The sequence below is a fragment of the Passer montanus genome, unplaced genomic scaffold (genome assembly GCF_014805655.1).
Source record: "Passer montanus isolate IOZ18808 unplaced genomic scaffold, ASM1480565v1 scaffold31, whole genome shotgun sequence".
Lineage (NCBI taxonomy): Eukaryota > Metazoa > Chordata > Aves > Passeriformes > Passeridae > Passer > Passer montanus.
In genome coordinates, this window is record NW_024367819.1 from 9030360 (window position 1) to 9057245 (window position 26886).

The window sequence follows — 26886 nt, forward strand, 5'->3', positions numbered from 1 at the left end:
CATTCATGTGTACTGAAGGGGACACAACAAGTACAATGGGTAAGGCAGAAGTGTGATTTCTTCAAAGATTAATAGCAGAAGCTTATTCTGCTTATTTGCCATAGTAGACTAATGGCAGGCTTCAAAACAGTGACAAGATTGAGCAGTACTTGTGCTTTAAAAAAACTGACAGGGAAAACCCCTGCACATATAAAATGTTTAATAAAGGTAATTTTAAGTGATTGCAAATGCATCATGTCTTTATGGAAGTGCTCAGTAACCCCGTGGCCTAAGCAAGTTTGCTTTTTTAATTATAAGTCTTTGCTATTGTAGAAACAATAAGTAAAAAAAAAAAAAATCAGGAAGAAAAATAAGCTTTTTCCCACCGAAATAAACCTGGCATTAATGGGTCTGTAGTGTGCTGTGGTGCTGTGCAAGGATCTCTGTTTCTTATTTGCGTCTTGGAGGAACAAATGTTACAGCCATGAAAGTGAAGGGTGTTACAAGGGCAGCAACCACAGTGAAACTTAGAGCATTAGCTAGAAGCAGAAATGAGTTCTGTGGATCTGGTTTACTGTCCAAGTGAAATTGATGTATGTGGGTAAATACAAGCACCAGAATGAACCTTCTAAGAAAGTATTCGGTACGGGATGAATTTTGGGAAAGCTGAAAGCTGTGTCATGAGATCTAATGAAGTTGTAGTTATTGTCTTAGCATGACACCTATTATAAAGGCACAAAAATAACAGACTTAAAAAAATGTGGGCCTATAATGCCTTTCTCCTGTCTAAGGAAGAAGCTAATATGTACAAGCCTGTAAAACCTTTTGTAAAGGAGTTCAGACTGCTTTGGTGGAAGGTGTTGTATGGGTAAATAGGTCAGTTATACCCAAGTTCATTGAACTTACTTTAAAAATAATTTTAAAAATGAGCACTAATAGCTTCTAATGTTGTGATAAAGAAAATAATCCAATGCCATTCTAGTGTTAGCCTGGACAGCAACGTGAACAGTTGAAAAACATATTTAAGATAACCAGAATTTTATAAAAAGAAAGACTGGAGAAACCAAAATTGTTCTAAATTCTTCTGTTCTAAGACTTAGGGGAAAAAAAAAGGCAACAGCACCTTTTGCCTCTTCCCTGAAAATGACCATTTTAATGCTTATTTCAACTACAACAGTTGGACTGGCCTAGATGGGCACTAGAGAAAAGAAAACTTGAAGGCTGAGCTTATTCATGGGCTCCTCTTCCCCCTCAGCTTCTGTGCTTCTCAATAAACGCACCCTGTGCGGGCAAAGCATTTTTGATTAATCTCTCTGAACAACCACATCTGTGGCCTAGATGGTTCATCTCTTTCTAAAAAAAGGATTTAAGCTTCACAGAAATAAATTATTCCCATATTGTTGTGAGTTTCTATACTAATTTTAGACAAAGATGCTTTAGATGTGGGGAAGGAAGTTCTCATCTTGTTTAGGTGACAACTAGAGACTTGCATGGGAGTAGAAAATGTGACTAGTTCTTTATGATATGACATTTTAGGACAGATTGACAAACATCTTGAATGACATTTGAAATGTGAGATGTTTTAAGAACTCACTGCCTTTGCTGTATGTAAACACTGCTGGGAGAAAAACAAGCTTTTATTTTAAAAAGAAAAATGATGAGAGAGAGAAGAGCAAGTTATGCCTAAAGCTATTTCCTTGTATGATTAACACCTGGACTGTCTTCAGAAAATGGCATGTCTTTCTGCTTTTATAATTTCAGAGTGGTTATTGACTGAGCAGTAGGGGGCTTTTTTCCTTTATCTGGTGCCTTACTGAGTTCTTTGCAGCCTCCCGACTCTGTTAGGAAGCTAAAATTGCAATTTTAGCTATCAGACATAGAAATCATTAACAACATTTATTGACTTCTAAACACTCTTCTGTTATCTCGGTGCTGTCAGATCACCCTTGCCCACTTTCTACAAAACATAATTGAAAACAATGAAATTTCTCAACTTTTGTGGACAGGTTACAGACTGGAGAAGATTTTTATCTGAGAAGACATCATTCAAGATGAAACTATAAGAAGCTGCATGTGCCAGCGGTAAGAACAGCTTTAACAAAGAAATCTCTACAAAAAAATCCGTGTGCCTTTTCTACTTTCTCCTTTGCATTAAACTAAGGGATGTTTTGCAGAGGTCAAATAAGAAAGTTGTAGTGGAACTGACACAGAGATCCATTCATGCTGACTTCAGATTTCTAGGTTTCAGTATCTGTAGCTTCCTTGCATAGCTCAGTTCAGTTTTACAGTAACAATTAATGCTCTGGTTTTGATTCTTTAGGTTTGATTTATGTTTGCAGCTCCTTTGAAAGAACAGGATAGATAGCATTGCAACTGCTTCAGGTGAGGAAATGCGTGAGAATAATTAAGTGCAGCTTTAAAGTAGTCTTATGTATTGAAGAGCATTCTCCATGAGGAGTAATAATATCCTGTCAACTAAGAAATGAAGAAAGGGTAAAGAGAAGATAATTTAAATTAAAAAGCAAAGAAATCTTTTAATAGACCAGAAAGTAGGACACAAAGCTTAAAAGCTAAAAAGGAAGCATACTGTAAAAATGTTAACTCTTTTTTAATACATTAGCAAGTCAACATATTTCTCTTATATTTCACTTTGTATTTGGAACTAAAGCTACACACAGATACATCTTGCTGGAAATATGTGAGTATTTTTAATTAGAACCTTGCAAGTTTCTTTGCATATTAAGTACAACAGAGGGCTTAGTAAATTAATGTATGAGAATGTTAGAAATAAGGTAAAAAGTAACTTGGATGGTTACAGTTGTTTCATATCGACTTGGACAGTCTAGGTACTGTAAGTTCTCCCATGTTTTGGAGTACATGTGAAAATTGGGAGTGGTGACAAAAGTCTGCTTTCTAATGCTGTATAATAGTATCAGTTGGAGCAAGCCTTTGACATTCTTGATATGGATTATATCTGTTCTGAGGATGACATGGCTGGAACCTTCTCTCTCACCTGCCCCCCAAATTACATGTTGAAAAAGAAAATAAAATACTACCCCTGTTTGCTCAGCTTTTTTTCCTTTTTGTCACTTTTGTGTGCTTTTCATCTCATAGATTGTCCCTCCTCTGTAAATTTACCAGACAGTAACATCTTCCGCATAGAAGTCCTGTGCCGTGAGACACTGGATGCTTAAAATGCTCATCAGATATATGTACGTGAACTGTGTTATTTGTCCTGATCTGGAATCTGTCTTTATTATTACACTTTTTGAATGCTGAATGTGTCATACTGCCAAAGGAAAAGAATTCTTCCTGCCATCCATTGCGTTTTGTTCAATTTAAGCAGGTTTTACCAAGTTCCTATCAGGTTGCGGTGCTGTGGCTTTGTGTAGATTAAGTACTAAAAATTGTGTGAGAAGGATAAAAGAAAGGTTGAGAGGAGTGGTCAGGAAGTAGCAGGGTGTTAGGAGATGGGTTTGGAGTGAGTTCAGAGTGAAGAGGCTGATCAGGATGCGTGGGAAACGGATCCGTTGTTCTCAGACATAGGGTGCGGAAGGCTGGTATCAATTTGTTGGGAGGAATGTGATGAAAAATGAGACTCTGATAACTGTTTGAAGGTTTGAAAGCAATCTTTGATGTATTGTGAAATACGTGTCCAGTGACATTTTCTGAAACCAAGGATGGCAATGCTGTCAGCTCCACTTTAGATGAGGCCTTGTATTTTTTTAATGTTGCTACTCTGTGAATAACAGAAAGTAACACTTCTGCTAAGCAGTGGAAGTGTTAAGGCTGTGGGGTGCACAGGGAAGGTGCTTGAGCCGTGCTGTGAAGTGGCACCTGAGGCTGTGGTGTGGCACAGGAAGCCGTCTCGCAGCCACTGCTGCAGCCAGCTCTCAGGGGCCAGGACCCGTGTGGGACTTCAGGCAGAGCAGGTGGCGTTAGCACCGTAAATAGCTCTGGGGCACTGTCCTGTTGCATCAGCTCAAAAAGAATTGAAGTGGTCATCAGGCCATGGCCACAGTGGGTACTCCCTCCAGTACTCCTCGGGCAGAGGTTTGCCTTCAGCTTTGCCGAAGTGCCTGGTTTCTCCCTGTGGTTTCTGAGGTAGTTGCCTCTGCCTCTGGCACTTTGTGTGCAGAGCACAAAGGTAGCCATACACTCACAGGTATTGTGAACTCAAATTTACTGCCAGAACAGTGAATTCCAATCATTATGGGGCACCTGACATTTAAATAAAGAAACAAAATGCCTCAGCCTTGATAATTCAACTTGCTATATTCATCATTTTGGTTGTACAAGGGAGGGAAGGAAAACTTGCCCTGACATGAAGTGCCAAGCTCAGCTGGACATCAAACTGTAGCAGGTGTTCCTGAGGGATGAAGAACCTGCAATTTGCAGGAAGCCTACTTGGGAGGAGTAGAGGGCTGTCTGCTTTTGAACAGGAAATCTGCAACTACTCGCTGAAACTTTTGCCCGCTGACTGTAGTTGCTGTTGGCCTCTTTGAAACATACAGAAACTTGCTTGCTGTACCGTGGTGATTAGAAAATATTAATTTGGTTACGCAGAAAAATCTGTAATGAAAGTCCCTAATGAAAGGTTGACCATTTTCTGCTACTGTTAATTTCTAAACTTTTTATTTTTGCAAATGTAATTGCTGCTATGATTACAGAAGGCCAAATTGAGTTTGGGGACATATGCAATATTCTTTTACCACTAGTCTAGTCAAATAATTTTTAATGAGACAAAGAGCTTGTTGAACACCCAAATTGGTTTGTTTACTTCAGTAGCATAACTGCATTAAAATCAAAGGGCTTTCATGGGCAGGGGGTAATCTGTGTCATTGCTGGACACCATTAATCACTCCCTCGACTGAGTGCAACACTTTTGAAAAGTGACTTATAGATGATTGAATAACTTTACTCTCTACACCATTAATGGCTCCCAGCAGGCTGCTAGTGTGCAATCACAAACATCTGTGCATTTGAAAGTTTCCACTTCTCCAAACAGAGACATATTTTACAAAGAAAAAAAGAAAAGGCAAGAAAGAGGAGAATTTGTTTTTGTCTGAATGGTCTTTTGGAAAAAGGGCTAGCAGAAAACATTAATGCTTTAACTCTTGTGTGTTATACTATCATCTGAGTTTACCTTGAGATCTTTATGCTCTTAATGGCATTAGAGGAATTTTTTGGTTTTAATTTGTTTTTGTTGTTTTTATTCCATAGGATCTTTCTGACATTTGATATCCAGTAGTGAAAGAAAATGTATCCTGCTTGCCTAGTAACTCATGGATGTTTTTGTTTTAACTGTGTTTAAAGTAAATGTAGCGACTTACCCCTAGACACTGCAGAGTGTGCATTACTTATTCAAAGCTGATTTCTCTTTTGGAAACCAGCTTAACAGAACAGAGAACAAAAATCCTTTCTCCCGGCAGTCTGCTACTTCTAAAGTGGTCTTTTAGACAAGCATTTAATTATTCATGGAAAGAGTGCTGGACATTGGCTGTGGTTCCTCTCTACACAGTGACTGGTTCCTCACCACAGCTGACCCAGGTGGGCGCTGCGTAGGTATTGTGACCATTACAGAATCACTGAGTGAAGGTTGCTTGGGTCTGGAGCAGGTTGTCCAATCAACCCCCCATGTTCAAACTGTATTTGTTTTCATTTAGCCTCTTCTAGCACATTTTGAAGACTATCTCAGCTTTTACTTTTGAGGACTTCCAGTAGTTATTCTACATATCCTGTAGAGTATTAATCCAAGACTAACATATTAAAAGCATGAGATTGATGGTGCTGTTTCACAGTTCACTTTTCACTGTTCTTGCAGTGAAAAGACCTCACCTAAGAGGACTTGATAGGTAGAAAAAAAAAAGGATAACCCAAAGGAAATAAGAAGGAAGGATGCCTCCTTTATCGGTCAAAGATAATTGGTTCTGTACTGAAGACATGTTTTAAGTTATCTATGGGTAAGGATATGACAGGATTAATCAGTTTCATGAAGCAGTGAAAATTTACTGTGTAATTGAAAGGTGAAAGGTTTGCATCCGTTAATCAGATTGGTACTGGGGTAAGATAAAGATAGCCTTGAGTTAGAAGTCTAACAATTAATAATGAAAAGGAAAGTGAGATGAATTGTGTGTGTTCCCTAATAGCTATGCAGAATGGGACTCCTAGGTAAGTGTCTGTTATCCCAGAGCATGTTATAACCAAAAGTTGATGTATAGTGGGAGAATGGGGCACCTGAAGCTTCTGTTAAGTACCTCTTTAACAAAGCTGACTATGATTTTAGAAGACTGGGAATCTTTGCCTATTCCAGCATTGCTACTACGAGTGAGAAATGTTAGATGGATCCAGAGTTCCCACTTTGCTATCAGGTGGGGAGGCAGATTTTTTGTGCTGTCTAAAATAACTTGTTCAGCTACTTAGATGAGGCACCCTAATGGGTCTTGTGTCCCTGAAAATTCTTCCTATCAGATTTTTAAATTTTTTTTTCTGTGAGCTTCTAATCTGTTTAACTTCTGTGGCTTGTGATTTAAATGTACTCATCACTGGTGTCCTGGACTGAGCACCCAAGGGGTGAGGTCCAATTCTGAGCAGAGGATAAAGAGTTTTGAACCTCCTGAATCTATTCTGGCTTGTCATCTGAACTGGTAATTCCTACTGATGGTAAGAAAATGGTAGAAAAAAGCATGGCTGACAGAGTGATCATATTGAGCAATTTTTTTTGCCCACTACACTCATATATTTTCTTTGTACATGTGTTGCATTACCGGTTTCTATTTTTTTGGTTTCAGAAAATTACTTGATTATTAAAAGCAAATCCACATGGACTATCCCATGGACAAATACTTTCCTGCAGAATTCCTGTAGCCAGAGGAATTTAAGCAGCTACAGTAGTAGTGAAGTGGCAAGGATTGGTCACAAAACTTCTTTGCCAAAAGGGGATTTTGTGTGGCCTTATGTCTGGCCATACTGGTGGTCCTGATCTTGTTAAATGCTTTCCATTACCCAAATTATTTTATATGTATATATTTGTAATATACAAGAGAGGGGCTTTGTGTGTCAAGACCAGGAAAATGAGTTTTCATCCCATCAAGGCAGAATCGATAAGAGGAGGATCATTAGCTGCTGGCACTTGTCCTGGAACATAAACTACAATTGCTATTAAAAGAATGTGGCTGGAGATTAAACCTGTCTTTAGCATGAGCATCCAATACAACATCATGAGGAGAGCGCATAAATCATAATAAAGTTTTAAAATCCTTTTCCTTTATAAATTAAAGGAAATTAAGAAATCTTGTTTGTTCTGTGATTTTTTTCTTTCTCACCTCCCGCCTCTCCTGGTGCTTGTAGGTAGTGTTGGATTATTCAGCTGCAAATAGCTTGTTGTGAATTTATTCCTAATATTCAGACTTTCATTTATCCTTTTTTTGTTTTCATTGTTAGTGACTGAAGCTTGGTTACTTAACTGCTGTTTGTATTCTCTGCTGCAACTGTCAATGCTGGTGCCCAATTCAGCTGATGGATTTAGTGATACAAAGCTGGGCTCCCATCACCAGTGTTTTCTGTAGGCAGTGGGCAAATGGTGATGTCCAGGAACCATGACGAGCTGGGGCTGGATCTGTGCAGACACTGGTAGGCACTGGCTGTGGGTGCTGTGTTTTGTGAGGTGCTGGTTTATGGCAGCTCTGAGCTTGTCTAGTGAAATTTTTCATAGCAGCTTCTGAGCAGCCATGCTCTCAAGGGGCTGACGGGGTCTCCCTGTGCCAGCCCCAGTGCTCTGGCTCTGCCTCCTGTGATGTCTCCATACAAGTGAGACCTGTGGCTTAGCTGCAGGAAACCTCTGGGATTGTGGCAGAAATGGGAGACTGCAGTGAGTGAAATGTGCTCAACACAGTTCTACAAGTCTTCTAATTTGGAGCTTGTGTGTTTACAGACCATGATAACTGAAGCTAAACAAAGCCAAGCAGCCTTTAAGTGATGTAATAAAAACAAACAAGCATGTACACCTCTCTTCCCAGGTGCCTTCATTACGGCAATGGCTTGGAAGTGAGGCTGTAACTAATCCTCTAAAGTGTCAGCCTCCGTTATTTATAACTTGCTTTCTCATCTAAATTGTGGAGTCCCACCCTCTCTCATGCTGGCAGCAAAGTTGATTTGGGTTTTATTACCCTCTCATCTAAGTTGGTAATAAAAAGTACAGTCATATGTTGTGCTCTTGACTAAGTTTCTTCTGCATCTATCTTTGTTGACATCAAGCATTAATAACAAAATTATTTCTCCTGTTTTTATAGAGAATTATCTAACTGAAAACTGAACTGTGCAGGAGCAGGGGGGAAAAATAGCATGTGTGAGAAAAACCAAGCCTACATATTAAAAAAATTCCAAAACTTATTAGTAATTAACTAATTATTTATCAATCTGGACAAATAGAAGGAGGTTTTGTATTTTGTGATAGCATGCTTATATTGTTCTGAACCCTTTGTCTTGGGTTATTGTCTGGCTTAGGTGTGGCAGCAAAAGCTGTTTGCAGTGGCCTACAGGTTGTAAACAAACAGGTTTTATATATCACTGCTGAATTCCACACTGCACTGTTACTTTTAAAACAGTAGGTTCGTGTTGATAGATGAGTCAGCTTCTGATAAAGCAAGGGCCTGGAAGAAAGATTTTTTTTTTTTTTTTTTGTCTGAAAACAGTACTTGTAAAGGACTGATTGAGGAGTAGGGTACTAGTTAGGGCCTTTAAAAAATAATGAGTTAATAAGAGTTTCCTTTTAATAAGATATGATCAACTGTGTAAGAAACATTCGTGATATAGGTCTGAAGTGTATATGTTCCTAAATCATTACTGACTATTGAATGCTTTTCATCCTCAGATGTGAAGTTCAAGTATAAATATCTGTATTTAATACTCAGCACTAAAAGTAAAATGTATGTTTGGTCAATAAATTAAGGAATTATGAAAGGAATTTTGGATGGTCTGAGTTCATGTGTCATACAAAGACAACACGATCAATTTTGTACGAAAAAAATTGATCATTTTGTTTATCAGAGGAAAAAGAGTAACTTCTAATCAAAACTACAATGGAATAGTAATAAGAAATAAATTGGGAAGACTTATTTTGCTGTGGATCAATTATGTCACATTAAAAAAAAGATTACCACTTCCCTAGGTATAGTCATATAATACAACCTTGAGATTGTCACCGGTGTTCACTTCATCCTTACTGACACCAATTTTTCCTGGAAACTATTCAATAATCAGAGAGTCAGAGACTGTCCTGAGCTGGAAGGAGCCCACAGGCCTCCTCAAGTCCAACTCCTAATAATAATGGTATCCAGTTTTGGTTTTTTTTTTCTCTCTCCTTTTTTTTTTTTTTAATCACAAAGATTATTCAAAGGGAACAGTAAATTTGTTCTGGATCCTAAATACTCTGGTATAGAAAATTTAGCACTTTTCATGTCGTGGTAAGTGCCAGGAGGTCCTCACAGCCTGGGTAAGTGTCCAGGGAAGTCTGGCCTGGCTGCAGTGTGAGCCAGTGATGCAGAGTGATGTGCACATGTAATGCAAAGTGTTGTGCAGATCAGCCCAGCGTTGCAGCCACCATGGGTTGTGTAGCCAAGGGGCTGGGAGCCCTTTTGCAGTGGCCGCTGGAGTCCTGCCTCTTGGGCTTATGCATGGAGATGTCAGTGAGGGCTTCCTGGCACAGAAGTTCTTTCTGCCAACACTTGAAGCACTTTTTGTTTTTGGTCATGTAGACAGTGTGTGAGCCACACAACAAGATCACCTGTGGTATAAAAATGGGAAAAGGGATTATTATTTTCTGCTTTGCTAAAGAACGGGTGGTGGAAGTGACACACCTAGCTGGTGTGCTAGTCATAATTGGGCTGTTATCATCTGGTTTGCACTAGAAACTGTGAATGATACTGGTAAAAAAAGTGAATAGAAGAAAGTGGCATCAGAGCTAACTACTTTCCCATATCTTAAGGTAGAAATTAAAAACTTTTTTTTTTATGCTTGCAAGCATAATTACAGCTTGACTAGTATCCTTATGGAAAACAGATTTTCGGTGTTGGGTTACTTATTCTGGAAGATAGGCTTCCAGAACAAAAACAAGGCATTTAAAAAAGTTTAGGTATTTTTTTTAAGAATATGCAATAATGATTTCTCAGCTTCAAGACTTTAAGATAAAAATAGATAAAACAGTAAGGTGAAAAAGTCTATTCTGTCCTGACCAGTGGGTTATTGTCTGTTGTATATATTTAACTGTATACAAACAAAGATACGAAGATAAACCTTCTCCCTTTTATCCACCCAAAAAAACATTGAAGGGTGCTGTTCTTTGTTTCTGAGTGGGCTATAAAAAAGAGTATTGCTCAGCTTCAAGCTTTGGCTGTCATCTCTTGTAGCATTTGTGGAAATACTCCCCAGCTTCCAGGAACAGACCCGTGGAATCTGTGAGATGAAGACTGTTTTTTTTACCAAACGTAGTCCTGGCATTGGTTTGTGTACTTACTAAGTTACATTTTGAGTATAAATTCTTTGTTTGCGAAATGCAGAACATAATTTGTTGCTGAACAAATTATAAGCTAATGTAGGCTCTTTTTTTTGCAACAAGTAATTTATGATGCTCTTCTTTATTTTTTTATCAAATACCATCTGTGTTCTTTATTATAATACTGTAGTTTTGCAATTAGCACTACACTGCTAGTGCTGTACCACATATGTTAATAATTTCCTTCCTAGTGGGCATTGATCTTTTGTTCCATGCTGTTAGTTCTGAAATCTGGAACTCTGCTCCTTACCTCTAAGTTACTGATCCTTGAGCCATGAAGTATGTTTCAGGTTGTTTTGATATTAAGTTTAGAAAATTTTAAACTCCACAATGCTGTGTGTGTTGATTTATTTATAATTTAAATACAACACAGCTTACCTGAGATAGTGCAGTTGTTTTCAAATGCAGAGAACATTTGCAGTGTCTCCTGCAATGTCAGGGAGTTACTGCTCCTTGGAGAGTTAGAGTGGATTCATTCACTGTAATCCTTATGCAAGTAACTTCTGGATGAATTGCTGTGTTTTATAGTCAGACCTCTGCAGGAGTCAAAACTCTGCTGGATATTATCTGATTTCCTCATTCCCACTTCTGTAACACTGAAGATGATGGCTAGCTAAGGGCACTTCCAGAACATGGAAATACCATTTCCGTGTTGTTTGACTCTGCTGTGTTGAATGCATCCTGGTATTAAACAACAAAACAAAACAGCTTCATATGATCAGAAGCACAGAGGTATGGCTTTTTTCTTGGTGTCCTGTCATGCCTCTTGTTATCATGTTCTGAATGTGCCCACACAACACTTAAATGCAGAAGGAAGCTTGTTCTGTTTATGGTTCAAGCTGCCTGGCAGGGAGCCAGCTCCCATCTGAAGGCTGTGCAAACTTTTCAGTTCATTGCAGTGTCAGACTTAAGTTAACACAATTCTGCTGTGTCTACAAGTCTTATTTTTTCCCCTGGGTTTGTTGGGCAGCTTGGAGCTCCTGAGGTATGACCTTTTCTTCAGTACATGACATAACTGTACTCTTTACCACATATGCCTTTTTTTTCTTTGGCAAGTGATGAATTGAGATTCTGCTTAGAAACTTTAAGGCTCTTCACTTTTTCTGCTTTACCTACATGCCCAAACCCATTTGCTGTGTGGAACTTTTACAACAACAGTTAACAGTTTTGGCTTTTTTTGTGTTCAGTAGCTCTGCTTCTGCAGCACTTGAAAAATGGGGTATGGAAGAAAGCCAAAGTAAAGAATTTGCAATTTAGAAAACTTGTAGCTAGCTTTAAAATTGGAAAATCTAACCCAGAGGTTTTATATTTGTGTCATGACTGTTTATCTCACATTCCACTTTGCAAGCTAGGTGCTCAGAAAACAAGGGAGGTGCCTGTGGGAAGTTATGTATGTGACTTGCTAATCACAGTGGAGTGAAGGGGTAGTACTGCCCCCAAACTTTGTCTGGAAACCTCAAGTCCAAGCCTCAGTGTTACTAAAGTGAAAACCTACCTGTAAATGGCTTCTCCCTCCTCCAGTCTTTCCAGCTATAAATAGGTGTGTAATGAAAGTGCAGGACTGAACATGAGAGATGTTGGAAAAGGAGAGAGCATCAAAAACAGTCTGGGGAGTGAAAGTGTGAAACTCAAGCAGCTTCCAGCACTGGCTGATGAGCTTGTGCACATAATACAACCAAATCCAAGCATCGAGTGGCAGACCAGTAGTGGCTGAGAAACAGGGAGTGGAAGCAGGAATTTGAAATACCTGTTGTTAGCTTGAGCCCTGCAAGGGCCATCATTCAAATATAATTTTCTGCTCTGCACATGAAAATTTTGGGTCTGTGGACTGGCTGCACTCTTTCCATATTTATCAGGAAGGAGTACTAGTTGCAGGAACTGAGTGGTGGCAGGTCACCAATTCCTTTGACCCTTCAACTGGGATAGCAAAAGAAACCAAAGTCACGTTTTGCTTACTTTTTATTACCTCTCTTTAAAGCAGTCTTGATATTCTTGAGACTACGAACAGAATTTTCATTTTCATCATCAACACTAACTTTTTGATGGTTTCAGAAGCTTGGAAGTGATCTTTTTCAGAAACTGGAGGCTGATCCTTTTCAAGGAAGGCATGATGAAGTCATGAGGGTACAGGCATTAATCAGATCTGCTTGCTGTCAAGCAGGTTCTGTGTTCCCTGGGTAATCGGAAACCTTGGCCGCTGCTTTGTTTCTCTGCAAGGCTAGCTATGCTTTTACAACTAGAGAAGAGAGAAACTACTTTTTTCTTTTCTCAAGGTAGTCTAGATAGCTCTGGTGCTTTCTACACATATGTTATCTGGGGCTGAAAGTCGTTCATTAATTCGCAATGTTCTCTGCAGCAAGGAAATATGATCCCAGTTGTAAGATTAAAGTATGACCTGCTTCTTTTTAGTGCCAGATCTATATTTCAATATTTGTAGTAATTTGTTTGAAGGGCTTGGCCTGGACACCCATTAAAATGCATTTTTTTTAACACTTGCTCCAAAACCTTATATCAGTTTCTTTTTTAAAATGTGCAAGGCTGTGATTTACAGTCCCTGCTCTCCAGCTCTGTTGGTGCTGTAAAGACCTACAGCTTCTTCAGCACATGGGTGGGTTGGCAGGTGTGATAGCAGTGCCTGGACTGTGTCTTTTGATTCTTCAACAGTTTCTTGGCAAAGGTGGTGTTGACCCTAAGTTTCATTATCAAAAAGTTTGTGGGGTTTTTTTTTTTTTGTTTTTTTTTTTGGTGTGTGTTGGTTCAGTTTTAACACTTTGAACTTTAGATTCTGAAAGGTATGTTGTTGTTACTTATTTTAAGGAAATCTACTTGAGAGGGTGTTAAGTAGCCATTCTTTTAATTGATTGCCTATTTTTAGTTTCTCTTTTGTTGTTGTGGTTGAAGGAATAGAATTTATATGTGTGCAGCATCAGCCTCTTGATTGTCTTTGTTTCCTGTGTGCATAAGAACTCAGGGGACTTGCAGATTTAGTGGTTTGTTCTGTCTAGTTGAAAGGTCTGATGTTAACCATGAGAGTTATACATATAACCTCTGCCTGCTCTCCACATCAAGGAAGAAGATAAGCTATGGATTTTGGTTCTTTGGCTTCAACTGGGACTGGATTAGAGGACATGGAAATCGAAGGATTACCTTGTTGTTCACTATTGTTTTTCTCTTACTTGTCTTTGTGATTCTTTTCTAACCCATGCGTGTAGAAATCCCAAGACCAAGTCTTCAGTGATCTTGACTTTGCAGCTGTTGTATGACTAAAGTTTAAAAGTTTTTGATTCAAACTTCTTTAAAAATTCTTGTGAGTGAAGGAGGCATTGATAATATTTTTCAGAATTTGATATTTGGTTTTGTAGCTTAATTGTAATGAGTGTTGCCATCTTTTGCAGAATTTAGTATGTCTCTTTTATTGGAGATTATGGAATGCATTTTATGGTTGGGGAAGAGGAAGCTGCAGGGGAGTACATTTCATTTTTTCTGCCACCAAGTCAGAGGACCTCATTTCCCAGACACAGGGCTCTATTACCCTTCTTCATCTCCCGTTTTTAATAATTGCATGGCTACCATCTCAGTTTGATTTGGAAGACTTCACCAGAAATTGGCAGTTACAGGAGGGATGCTCCTTCCTGTCTGTCTGCTGAGGGCTTGTCCTCACATGTACCTTTGGCATATCGTTTGCCAGGTTTGATGCTGGATTGGAAAGGGCCTTGCTACTGTGACCTGGATGTGCCCTGTCTGTGGCATTTCAAATTTCTATTTATTTTCCCAGTCACTGGCAGATTTTGATCAAAAATCAATCTGAATTCCTTTTCAAGACACGTACCTTACATTTATGCAGCCTTTAGTCTCCTCTCCAAACTTTACAAAAAGCCTAAAAATCTGGGAATTTCCTTAGATGATGAGGATATGATTAATTATTACTATTATTATTAGTTTTTGGTGGTGTATTGTATTAAATTTTAAGCACTGCAGAGTCAAGGACAATATAGATATTTCAGAAAATACATGGAATATAATCAGACAAAATATATGCTGTTGATGATTGTGTGACTGTTAGATGAAAACAAAGGAAAATGTGAGATGAAGAGTAGATAAATAAGGATTGTTTTATAAAACACTGACAGGAACCTAACTTATCAGGATGGAAAATCATACATAACTTTAGAGAATGTTTCAAGGAGGTTTTTGGAGTATCTGCAGAATGAACATAAATATGTATCCTGTGCCAGAGGAATGTTTTCCTGGTGCCAGGTAATACTTTTGTTGTCCTGAATGGTTTTTTTTAATCCTTCTAATGAGAGTAAAAAAAGCCACAAAACCCTCTTGACTACATTGTTTTCAATATGTTTTTTTCCTAGTTCTGTCTATTGACATCCCTATCTTATTGTGGTTCTGCAACTCTGATATTGTCTAGTCATGTCATTGAACTAAACAATATATTTAGGCTTACTGTAAGATTTAGGATTAAAGGAGACATTTACCAGAGGCCAGTTTTCTAGTGTTACAGGTGACCCTTATATTTCTGAAACGACTATTTTCCCTCACTTCTCTGTGTCTCTCTTCTCTGCAATAAAATGTATAAATCCCACCTTTATTACATCTTTTTTCCTTCCTTTTTAATCCAGCATGTTTGCTGTGCACATCAGGAGAAAGGCATCACGTGTTTGTGTGAAACGTGTTTGATTATCAGTGATGAAATCTGTCATTCAGGCCACCCTTACATGAGTTATTGGAGGATATTATAAGAAACTAATTTGCTGCTCTGTGAATCAGCTTTGGGATAGACCAGAACACAGCCACTGAATTTCGGGACTGTTTGCTATGGGGACTCAGGGGTGGAGGTTGGGAGTTATTATATAGTCCTAAGTGGTAGAGTTAGAAGGAACCTTTAAAGATCTTCTAGTCCAATCCTACTGCTGTGGACAGGAGCATCTTCCACTAGACCATGTTGCTCAAACCCATCCAGCCTGACCTTGATAACTTCCAGTGATGGAGCACCCAGAATTTCTCTGGGCAGCCTGTTCCAGTGTTTCACTGCCCTCATGACAACAAATTTGTTCTTTATGTCCGGTCTAAATCTTTCAATTTAAAAATATTGCCTCCTGCCTTGTCATGGAGATCTTGGCAAGAAGTCTCTGGCTGTCTTTATTTCAGCCCTCTTTATATACTGAAAGGCCAAAATTTTGGGTTCCAATGCAGCTTCTGTATGGAATTTGCTGTCTGGGTCACCGATTATTGTTTTGTTTGTTGCCAACACAGCCCTGTAAATATATAATATCTCTACTGTTTCTTCGACTTGTCCCCACTTTTGTCTTGTTTCTGCTTCCCTCACCATCATGTCTTGCCTCTGCACGCTTTCTGTCCATCTCTGCTTTGTGCTGTTCAGTCCTGACCTGGCCTTCTGAAGCCTTGCTGTCCTGTCTCCTCATAGTCCTTCCTTCCCTTCTGTTCCAGTTAATCCTAAATTCATTACCCTTGATAATCTGATTTTTATTCTTTTTTTTTTTTTCGTTCAGTAATGCAATGTCCTTAAGTTGTTTTTTACAGGCTAACCTTTGCATTTCTTTTCTGTGTAACTTCTGGTTTCTCATCAAAATTGTTTTCTTCCTCCTTCCCTTCCTTTTGTCTCAGGTCTAATGGACTAGCAGATCTGATTGCATTGTTCCCTCTCTCTCTTATGCTTTTCTTCCTGAACCTTATGAGGCTGTGATGGTCTTTTTAACCACCCAAAAGAATCTGAGTTTTAAATGAACCCATCTTGTGGGGATATGTATTTCTCTGCTTAGGGCTTTTTTTTTTTTCAAGAGCTACTGCCTCAACTAAACCATTTTGGTCCTTCTGCATAGCTTCCTATCCCTCTTCTTTTCTTCCTTTTTCCCCAAGCAGTTTCTTTTTCTCCTTGGGTGCCTCAAGAGAGAGTCGCTGCAAATGCAGGAAAGCCCCTGCCTCCCATTCTCAGTCCTTTCTTATTTTGATCCCTGGTGCAGCTGGATCTGCGGGCTGACTTCACTGGTTGTGGCCTGAGGGAGTGTGCTCTGCAACGTCCACATGTCAGAGAGCTGGCCAACTGTTGCTGTTGAAAGATGTGATTTATAATAGATATATTTGTCTCATAGCATTTCACTTCAGCCTGAAGAGAGAGCTGAGTGGAGAAAAGATAGACCTTAGCTGGAATATAATGTGCAGCTGTTCTCCAAACATACTGTGTTTATGACCCAGGATAATTCAGCTAAAACGATCTGGAAACCTTCAGAGATAAAATGCGTCATTTGATGGTTATACTTCTTATTTTCTGAAGCAGCAGTAAGCTTGCACTCTTTCACTTTCTGATAGGTGACCAGCTGGAGCTTGGAGTCTTGGAAGGGCTGGTTTGTAAGAACAAAAGATATCACTTAATTTGGACAGGTTAAATTTGCTCCAAGAGCTGAGCTGTACACCTGGTGGATGACAACTTTTCCAAAGGAGCCAGAGTATGACTGGAAAAAACTTCATTCCTCCCTGTCAAGTAATAGTCTTGTACTGACCAGGGGAAAAGAAAAATCAGCATGATAGATACCACTCAAGATCACTCTGGACATTTTTGTTTTCACCAGCATATGATGAGGGATCAGCTCATAGTGCAAGGACTGGAATGTGGCCGGGACCATGGAGATGGCTAGACAAGTTACTTATGTGCCTGGGATGCTTGGCCTGAGCCTGATGTTGCTTTTTTTCCCCCTGCTCTGTAACCTCTACAGAGTAGAACTGAAATGCTTCTAGTGCACTGTAACAGTGGTATGTAAAGGAGGTAAATAACATTTATTCTCCCATCCCTTAACACACATATTCAATACAAAATGCCAAAATATGTGACTAATAAATAGTGCAAAGTTTCTGCGAAGAATGCTAATAGGTTTTCTGTGTTCTCACTTCAACTTGAAAGTTACTTCTAATACTCCAAACAGAAAACACTGTAGAGGACAGTAATTTTCTGTGTTTACTAGAAAACTTCTCTACAGTATCTGTTTATAACCTCTCTGTCAGCTTCAATCAGAGGTGCTGAATTTTGACCCTAGAACACTTTGACTAACGTGGAAGATAATGATCTCTGGCCTGTGCTCCAGAACAGAGGGAAATTTAAATAGTGGACTTGTAAAAATATTATGTCAGTCAATATTTGACTTTACACAAACTGAGGTTGGAAAGTGTTGTAGGTATTCAGCTCTAGGAGGTGTCTAGTCATTATGTGGCAGTAGATTTTGCTTTTCTTTTTCCAGCTTGGCTTAAGATGCTGCCTAGCGAGATTTTCTGCGTGCTTTCTGCCACTAGCAGGACAGTTCTAGTTCTGGCTGTGTGCTGGGTCTTCCTCTACTGAAGGTGACCTGATTCACCCCGAAATGAGAACAGTTTCCTGTTGCTCAGAGGAGTGAACTGGCTTGCAAAGCATCCCAGTGAGCTCCAAGGAGTGGATAAAGAAGGGTGAGGGTGGAGTGAATCCATCTACTTACTCTACAGCAGTACACTCTGCTTAGCTCAGCCTCCTTGGTTGACCTAGCAAATTTAGGTGGATTTGGGAGCAGCAGTAGGAAGATGCAGGGTGCCCCATCCTTCCCCTGTTGCCAGAGGCAATGGTGTCTCTCAGATAATAGTCTGGAGTAGTCTTCACAATGGTACAGTGTGAGCAAGACCCTGTATTCGCCATGACCTTGGTCAGGCAGTGACTGAACTGTTCAGCTGCAAGTTCCCTGAGCTGTTCAGTCTGCACTTGCCATAGCAGGCTGCATTTCAAGTGGGTGCAAACAGAACCTGATCATGTGAGGTGTCAGACAGCCCTCATAGTTGGCAGGGCCATCCCATCAGATCCAGCAGCTCTTATGGTGCACAGTGCAGGCAGGAAGGAGTTGGGCCTTGGGGGAATGGAGGGAGAAGTGAGGAGAGGAAAGGATAGAGAGAAACGTGGCAGGGGAAGAAGTAAAAACAAATGGTGAAAGAGGAAAAAGTAGAAAAAAAGCTCTTGCATGAGTTTTATGTTGCCTTATGATTTTGTAAAGGACAGTGTAGTAAAAAAATGATAAGAAAAGGTAGTTACTCATATTCCCAGAACTCTGGTCTGATTTCCCTGCACTGCAGTGCTTGACAGATTCTCCTTTATATTTCACTGAATATGTTTTGAATGGTCAGCTGTAGGTTTGGTTTTGGTGAGGGTCACACTGTGTGACAGCTGACCTGAGCACTCCCACTGTTGTTCCTCCAGCCCAGCCTTAGGTAGGAGACAATACTAAAGTTATGCCTGGCCTTTTTTCTTGTTCTGTGGGCCACCATTGGAGCTGGGCACTTGGGATTGGTTTTCTTTCTCCTTCTGGGGTTGGTTTGTTCATCCACTGGCTGTAGCAAGGAACAAAGAGAAGGGTGGATATTTTTAAACATGGTAGAACAGGAGGTGTGGTGAGAAGATTTGTTATGTACCAGTCTGACCTGAACAAAGATTTGAGGTCCAGCAGCTGGCTTTGGGGAAGGCATTTTACATGGAAGTTGTCTGAGAGGGCTTGCACCTAGATTACTGTACTAGTCCCTGGCTGCTTATCTGAAGCAAACCTCTTACTACAGTTTTAACTTGCATTTTTAATCACAGACCTTGAATTAGAGACACTGGATTCCTCACCAATAAAACCAAACAAAAAGCATGCTGTTTTTCTACTAATGGATGTTCACACCATGAGATCAGACTAGAAATAGAATAAAGTGAAGCGACCCAAAATGTATATGGTATACTTGTGGACATTGTGGTTTTATTTTAGAGGAAAAGTTTTAATACAGAAGAATAGCCTCTGTATATTTCTTGTTCACTAATTTTCAATGGCTTGATGTCCTTATTTCAAGTGTATGTGGTTATAGTGACAGGTGGTGAAACCTATACAGGGGAACAGCCTGTGGAAGAAGGGCTGGTGGTAGAGGAGGTCCATTTCTGTGTGAAATACCAATTCCAAGTGGATCCACAGATTTCTACAGACTGAACTGGGTGCCACGTGATACCTCTGCCAGACAGCAAGAGTGTTGCCATGTTAGTCTGTGTTTATACCAGCATTCCAGTTTTGACTTTGTTAATTATCATTTGACTGGATTGCTATAATTATTATTCACTCTTAGGCCAATAGCTATTGCAGCAGATGGTGAAAGTGATCATGCTATGACTCTGCTTTGCCTTGTTCAAGAGTTCTCAGCATCCAACTGTGCTTGCAGAAAAATGTAATCCACTTACTGCTGAAAATTTCTGGAAGTTTGACTGCTTTATTGAGGTAGTCTGATAAGAATACAGCTGCAAAAAATCTAACTAGATTTTTTTAAATCTGCATGTGCTATGCCATATAAATTTAATAGATTGCATAGTACGCACAATGCATCCAAGCTTGATCTGTAGATGCATTGTAGAAACTCATGTCAGCTATTCTGAACGTGTACACACTCACACAAGATCTGGCCTGAAGAAAATTTATTCCTGGTGTGGAAATGGATGAATTGCAAAAAAGTGAATTTGATTCCTGTGCCTGGGAATATTCGTTGGTACTGTGTAATCAGCTTGTGCAGATACAGTGTTGGTGGCTTCTACTAGATCGCATACAACTAGATAAAAATGTTGGAACAAGTGACAATTGTGTTCCAGTGGTAATAAAATTACAAGTGGTACTGATGATGCTTTTATGTAATAAGGTACAACTTGTGTATTAACTTGGGCCTCATGGCAACCTATAGCTGTCTGATTTTAGGTCCATTTTTAATAGATTGGTGTGTGCAGTAGGTTGGTTATGAGTGTGCATATGTGGCATTTGTGCTAGGCAAAATCTTCTAATGGGAATGAGGTCAAGGTGTGACTAAATTCTCTGTCAAGGGTTAGAGGTGTCTCTAAACAAAACCAGGCTGTATCCCATAGTTAGATCCCCATAATTCTAAACAACCAGCTAGGGAGTATACACCAGGTATTTAGACAAACTAAGTCTTTTGAGTGTATTTCACAGGATTAATCTATTTGTGTGAAAATTAAACTTCATGCTATTTTTATTTTTTGTTGAAGTACATGAAAATTCATAATCAAATTTAAGTCTACCAACTTGGTTGTGGTAGGAGGAGCTTTGTGGACAATATGTTATTTAGAGCTGTCACATTAGGAGCTGCAGAGAGGCTGGCCTGGATTATAAGTTTGTGCATGAGGACTCTGCTGGGTTTTCCCTTAACTAGCAAGAAGGGTGTGAAGAAGCTTTGGGTGCCAGCATCTTATGGGAACAGAGCTCATTGTAGGTTTTGAAGGGAGATGCTGGAGATGTCCCCTTAGCAGGGGGGGTGATGTAAAAGGAAGAATGGGGTGAAGGAATTCACTTACATACAGCAGCACGAGCAGATGTCAGAAGAGAGGTGAAGTCTGTCACTGTACTTAGATGACTACGGCTTTTGTCAAAGTGGTTATGCCCTCTGCTATCTCTATGTGTTGGGTTTTTTTTGAAAAACCAGGGAGAAGAAATTACAATGCTCTTGGTTGTACTCTGAGACCGTGATTCCCTTTTCAGACTGTTTTCAGAGCCGCTTTGAAGCAGTTTCCAAAACAGTATTTAAAGATAAAATTCGTTAGGTTTCTATTAAAAAAGTATAACAAATTTCTCTGCTTAATTTAATAAAATTCAAGCAGGTATGCATTTGGACCAGTAAAATATTAGACTGAATTTTTATATCTGTCTGAGTCTGTCTGAAGGGCAGACGTGGAAACAGAATACTGTCACTAAGCTCTGCCTTCAAGGACTACAGTTGCACATTTTGGAGCTGTCTCTAGGCCACCATTGCAATCAATATTTACTGTAATCACAAATGAAATGAAGGAGTCTTAAAGTGGTGGGTGCATTTAATAAGATGTTATAATAACATAGCAATGAATTGAGGATCAATCAAAACTTTTTAAACTGGTGCTGAATTGATTTAGTGATTTGCATTTGGCTTAATACTGTATGACTGTTGACAATAATTTATTAAAAAAATTGCATTGCAATTTCCTCTTAATTGCACATGGTACGCTTCGGGGTGGCAGAGAAGATATTAAAATATGAGTAACAGATGTGATGTTTGCTAATGGAGCATTACATCCTGTGTATCTTCCTCATCCTGTTATTTATTTATCTTTTAGAAAGACAAAATCCACTTCTTCCTATGAAGTATCTGTTTTGGTTATTTTTTTTCCAGAGGGCTGAACTAGTCATCATTTCTCATAAATCAGTAACTGGAAAACAGCCAAGTATAGCAGTTATGTACCATAACATTATTATTAGTGTAGGGTTATTAAGTCTCAATTTGGCCTTCAGAATTTTAGATGTGCACCACTGTTTGGGATCTGAGCTAAAGATGCCTGGAGAGAATTACTTCTTCATTCATGTCAATGAACTCTCTAAGAAATCCTTTATAGCTGTATTCTGCCAGATGTGCTCTGTTCCTGATGTGGCCAGGTAAAGTTGCTCTTGTCGGGTAACTCTAGGGAAATTCTGTTTTCAAGGACACTGTTCTTATATTGATCAGCTTTGACAATGTGTGCATATCTATATGTTCTGTGTCCTGTTGCTGCTGACACTCTTGCTCTTCCTTCTCAGTGCAGACACGGTCTCTCTTTTGTGCCATGGAGTGCCACAGCACCTGAAGGAATCCACAATTCCTGAGGTTTTTTTCAAAAGCAGATACAGTTTTGGAGATCTGGTGATGGGAAGGTACAAACCATGCTTCCCAGGCACTTCTCTTGCAGCCTCTTACCCTTTCCCTCGAGGAGAGTGATGTCTTGGTTAAAGACTTGTAAGAAATTCTTTAACTCATTGTTAATTCAACTTGCAGTTCATCTTAGAAGAAATATAATCCATCTCTTTGCCTAAACGTATGACAAACTTGAGATTTTCAAAGGTTTTTTTCTCCCCCTTATTTAATATAAGGAGAAAAAACCCCAAGCCCCAGCATGCCTCCCAACCAACCATTAATAATTATTGATTGTTACCAATAACTGTTGTCTGTGCATTTACTTTGCTCAAATGTCAGAAAGCTTGAAAAAAACCTGTTTAATAAAACTTTGATATGAGAGAAAATGACTTTGCTGAAAGTATAGGAACTTTTTAGCTATTTTGGGTTTGGTTTCCTCTTAGTTTTCTTTGTAGATGTACTGAGAAGTAAAATGTCCTCTAAGACAGAGAGCTAGTTGTGTTGTGATGAAATAATATCCATCCTTTAAAATATTTTTCATATTTTAATATAAGAGTTGTCTTTACTACCACTGCTGATACTTAGAACTGTAGCCCAGTGTCTTCAGCTGGTTGAGAACCTGGTGTTCCTATTTTGTGAAAAGTAATCTGAGTCTGTTGCAGTTCATCTTCACGGTCCATGTAACTTCTTGCTAAGAACACATATTTTAAATACTTTTAGTAGTTTCTGTTAGCTATTCCTGTATGTTTCCATGGAGACAAAATGGGTCTTTTGAAATAGTATTTTTCATGGAGGAATGCTGCAGTTTTGTGCTCTCTTTTGTTAATAATTCTGATTAATTCCTGTTAATTTCTATGACATCATATGAGTTTTCTGATTTATTTCCTCCCAAGTTGTACCATTCAAATTATCATAACAAAATTTCCTTACTACTCCTTAATGGCTTTATAGGACCACACAATGCATACTGCATGAAGTAAAGGCTGACCAGCAGGTACTAGAAAAATGGCATTATGCAATAGATGTCAGGAAAACCTTCACCAAAAAGACAGTTGCTACACCTGCAAATGAAAAATAACAAGGCAGCTGCTTTTCTATTGCATGATCATCTGTGTAATCCTGCATGAGCTGGGTAGGAACACTCTGTGCTGAGATGAATATCCTGTCTTAGAATAGTCTTAATGTAATCACGAATTTATTATTGGAGAATCCTTCTCACCTGTTGTAGACTGAATTAGTGTGATAGTTGCCTGTGTTGAGCAGATATGTAGAAATGGAATGAGGTACTTCCACTCATGAACTTGGTGAGTTTTAGGGCAGCTCAGGCTTGGTGCCTGGGTATCCATGTTGCTGATGTCATTGCTGGATGGGATGCATCCTACATGATAGGGAAAATTGATATTTAATATCACCTTTATCTACCTGCATGACCTCTGTGTAGCATAGGAGTGATTTAGTTGTGCAGAAAGATGGAAAGGTGTGCTGTGTTACCACTAGATTTTTGCTAGGAACAGCCTTTAGAGCATTAAAATGGAACCTAAACTGGCTTTCTTTGGTTTGTAGTAGAACTCTGCTGTATAGATACAGAGTGTAATACAGAGTATAACATCCCAGGGAAGGCTGTGGAGTCACTGTCATTGGAATTACTCAAAATACTGTCATGGCCCAGCTTCAAGCTTAAACAAGGTTTTGGACCAGATGACCTCTAGAGGTCCCTACCAACGTCAGACTTTCAGTGATTCTGTGATATTTTTGCCAGTGTAGTTGCCTCTTAAATGAAAGGAGTAAAATGGCTATATTGGTAAGGTACTCCTAATGTAGACCTGACCTGTAATAATTTTGTACATGATTTGCTATACTGTGCCTTTTTTGTCTATGTGGCATTGCAGTAACTGCTTTGTCCTGTCAAGAATTTGGGCACAGAATGAGGGTACTGTATATTAAGCTGCATTTTGGTTGTCTGTGCATTCTCTGGTCTGAAATTTAACAGACCTTCTTGTTCTGACATCTGCAGTTTTTGTGATCACTGACATCCAAGAGAGCTTAAAAACTGAAAAATATAAAAGCTCCTATAGGTAAAAAATACTGAGGAATTTTTATACTGTGTTGTACTTTTGCTGGTGAAAAAAAGTATTTCTGGAAATTGTTTCTGGCAGGTGTGTGGCAAGAGAAATCCATTAATGTGAAAACCAGTAGCATTTGTATGTAGCTGATAACAGCATTCCAAACCCAAGATTGATAGCTTCTGATAAAATAAAATACAGATATACCGGTTTACCACTTTCCATTTTGGCAAATGGACAAATTTTACTTCATTTAAGTGAAGTGCTTCTCAACCCTCCTGCTTCGATAAACTTTAGTAGTTGAGCCTTGCCAAGATGAACTTCTGTAGTGTTCTTAAGGTCCTTAGTAAAGTTGTTCCTAAATTGACCAGCTTTTTTTGGAAATGAGCAATGAAAATAAAGTTGGATAGGTAGTAGTTAGATGAGACCTTAAAACGGAGTTTATTGTAGGAGCAAACTGTCCTTGACAGTCCAGCTGCTTTTCTCATAAAAACTTCTGCAGACTTTTCTGGGTGTGGACAGTGAACAAGTTGTGAATCTTTGATGTTTGTGGCCTTGATGCCTGGCTGGGTGAAATGCTGTCTGGAAGAGTAATGAGAGGAGCTACAGTTCTCCTACCCAGATCCTGACCCCTGTTTAGCCTGCCAGCGGGGGGACTCACCACATCCGCAAGTTGTATCCCACTGGCAAAGAACGCCAGGGTAGATGGCAAAGAGGTTCAAAGGAGGGACCTGTCTGCAGGCACTTCCTAGCCGATTTTTCCTTGATGTCTATCACTTTGTTATTAAAATCTGTCTGTTTTGTGCTGCATAAAACATTAGTGTGTGTTGTTTTATGGACTGCTGTGCTTAGTCCAGTCTTGTGTATGATAAGCACATTGCTGAGCAAGACACTTGTGTAGCTGTTCAAAAACAGCCCATGCAATACACACAGAGACAGGAGAAAAGCATATTTTGTCTTAGGACATCCAGGAATTGTTTGTCTAGCTGACTTCAAGGAAAATAATTTTCTGCTGGAAACACTCAGTTCATGTTACTGTAGGTTTCTGGATTTCATGACAATTTGTGGATTTTTTGAAACTCATCTGAGGTGAAACTGGTCTCTGAATTGCATCATGCACTTAAGTGCTAATGTGAGTGACACTTGTTGTGTTTTTATATTCATGAAATAAGACACCTAAATTAACTGTTAACACCTGATTTGGGATAAGTCTTGGTTACAGAATGCTGGGTGAACCACTCAGTATTTTTCACTCCCAAGAACCAATACTAGTTGTCTTTTGTTAGAATGTTTTTCTTTGTGCTTGGATAGCTATTTATTTTTTGGTTTTTTATCATACAAAACCTAAAAAATTTAAGCAATTGTTCTGCAACTAGATAGTCAAAATAGGGCTTTATTTAGACATTTTCAAATAGAATTTTTCAAATATAAGTCTTTGACACTTTATTTTATAAAACAAAAGCATGTTGAAATGAATAAAGTGATTTTTGAGGGAGATTAGGGCAAAAGAAAAAATTTAAACCCCCCTAAATCTGTTTATATAAAAATCATTTTTATTGACTCTTTTGTAGTGCCATGTGTCAAAGATAGCCGTTTAGCACAAAAGTAACCTGATTTTGTGTCCTTCAAGGAAAAAGCTATTTGTAATTGTGAAATTAAAAAAAAATACTAGAGCTTGGGAATGTGCAGGTGAAATATAGTAGTGTATTGAGGTAAAATTTTGTTGATGCAATGAATGAATGTATACTTGATTGGATAATGGGCAATTAACATGTTGGGTCTGGCATATCTAGAAGTGTGTGCTTGAACTACATGGATTGTGAGGGTTTACCCCACTTTGTACTTCACAGAGAAGGCATTTTAACCCTCTGAATGTGCAAAATATCTCCAAGTGAGAATGATTTAATTTTAAGTTCAAAGTAGCAACTTGTACATTCTTCCTGAATTTATAGGGCAAAAAGGCAGAAAAGGTTGGGATCAAGATTTTCCTGAAGCTTTTTAATGAAACAGGAAAGGATCAGTAATTTGGAAGTAACCAAAATGACCCTCCAAGTATAAAGGCTTGTAGTTTTCTACTGCACACATATTTATTACTCACTATTAATCATTAACTTAAAAGTCTGCCTGTGCTCTCAAAGTATGTCTTGAACGTTTGTGCATGAAGGAATACAAACACAGGTTTTCCAAAGTGAAAAATAATTAAGATAAATGTTGAGAGAGGAGCCAAGTATTCAAATTTGGCTTTGGTTGAATTACTACTGTCTCAGGACCTGTGGCATAGTTCCTTTGTGTAATACATTATTCTGCCTAATGTGTTTAATTTATATAGAATCATACAATATTCTGAGTTTGAAAGGAGCCACTAATCATAATATTTGAGAACTAGTGTTTAAGCACACATTAATAAAATGAAAATAGTTGTAAAGATGGCCCTCAGTAATAGATTAAGTAACAGTTCATTACTAGTGGGTCGTGCTGAGTTGCCAAATCCGACTTCTCCAGGTACTGAGTTGTGGCTATGGGGGAGTCTGAGTGATGTGCACACATATATTCCCAGGCTGCTTTTCCCATATCTATTTCAGGGACTGA

At 38.9% G+C, this 26886-nt stretch overlaps 1 protein-coding gene across 5 annotated transcripts in view; it reads left to right on the forward strand.

Annotated features, from left to right (window-relative positions):
• Positions 1-26886, forward strand: part of SEMA5A (semaphorin 5A) — a 315764-nt gene that overhangs the window by 16609 nt on the left and 272269 nt on the right. For 3 of the 5 annotated variants that reach the window (XM_039714857.1, XM_039714856.1, XM_039714855.1), the window contains one exon: positions 1986-2061. The exons of the other annotated variants lie outside the window; for them this stretch is intronic. The gene's annotated coding sequence lies outside the window, so the exon portion shown is untranslated. The remainder of the gene's footprint in view (positions 1-1985; positions 2062-26886) is intronic. 5 annotated transcript variants of the gene reach the window in all.